Source organism: Capsicum annuum, unplaced genomic scaffold, assembly GCF_002878395.1.
Source record: "Capsicum annuum cultivar UCD-10X-F1 unplaced genomic scaffold, UCD10Xv1.1 ctg70350, whole genome shotgun sequence".
Classification (NCBI taxonomy): domain Eukaryota; kingdom Viridiplantae; phylum Streptophyta; class Magnoliopsida; order Solanales; family Solanaceae; genus Capsicum; species Capsicum annuum.
Window position 1 is genome coordinate 585 of NW_025880072.1, and position 1,053 is coordinate 1,637.

General features: G+C 34.9%; 1 long non-coding RNA gene across 1 annotated transcript; it reads right to left on the minus strand.

Moving 5' to 3' along the window:
- Positions 1–266: 266 nt before the first annotated feature.
- Positions 267–1,047, minus strand: LOC124894132. Its single transcript, XR_007051024.1, has 2 exons — positions 730–1,047; positions 267–644 (listed from the first exon to the last, which is right to left on the minus strand). It is a non-coding gene; the product is annotated as an uncharacterized LOC124894132 (long non-coding RNA).
- Positions 1,048–1,053: the final 6 nt, after the last annotated feature.

Consider the following 1,053-nt stretch of genomic DNA (forward strand, 5'->3'; position numbering starts at 1 on the left):
TTTCATAAACTAATTAATAAACTGGAGTTTTACAAAATTAATAAACGGATGAATTTTTTTTTAGATTGGAAGTAATGAAGGAAGAGGGACAATAAATAGGGAGAGGGATAATTGAATTTTTTAAAAAAATTAAAGGAAAATAGATTTTTTTTTTTTTTTTTATCATTAAAAATGCTGATTTGGCATAAAAATACCTCCATCACGCGCGTGATGGAGGTTGAACTCAAATATTTTGCCACATCAATGTAAAAGGGGCACGCGACATACTAAAAGAACAAATTCGGAGGTACTTAGGACTAGTCAAAGTTCAAGTGTATTGTGAATAAAACGTGACAAGTTCAGGGGTAATCGATACTTCTCTCTATATATACAGAGTTATTTCCGAAGTTAACAGGTGCCCGTACACCCCCTTCTAATAAGATTTCTCTGCCCTGAAGGAGACCATGAAGAACTCATTTACAGAGTAGATGGATGTCACTTGAAAATGTCGATAGCATTGTGTTCTGAGGTGCAGAATAATTGATTTTGTACCATGTGCAGACGTGCTTGGAATTCCTCGTTGCTCATACAATTACCTATTTCGGTAATGAGAGATCTCAACAATGCCACAACTTTTCCAATTGAACAATTCACTGAACATGCATCTGAGTTTTTGATTAATCAGTCGAGTCTTTACAACAATTCACTTCAGATTTTTTGTCCGCTCCAAGATGATTAGACAATTTTTACCTTTTAGCATCTGCCTAACTTGGGCAAATTGGTAATTGAAGAACTTGATACTGCAGTTTCAGCTTAAGATGTGTTCTTGGCACTAGTGAAATGATTTGCATGATCTGCAATCAGCCAAGGCAATTAAGAAGATAGATTGGATAACACTTAGTAGACATGGCTATATTAGGAAATAGGAATGTTAAGCATTGTACTGAAAGCTTTCACCACATTTAATACGAGTGATGACATGGCTATTAACATACTGCTTTTCATGTATCCGATATCAAAATTATCTAGCATAGCAAATGATACGCCAATTCATTCTGTTTACAGCGGGAATAT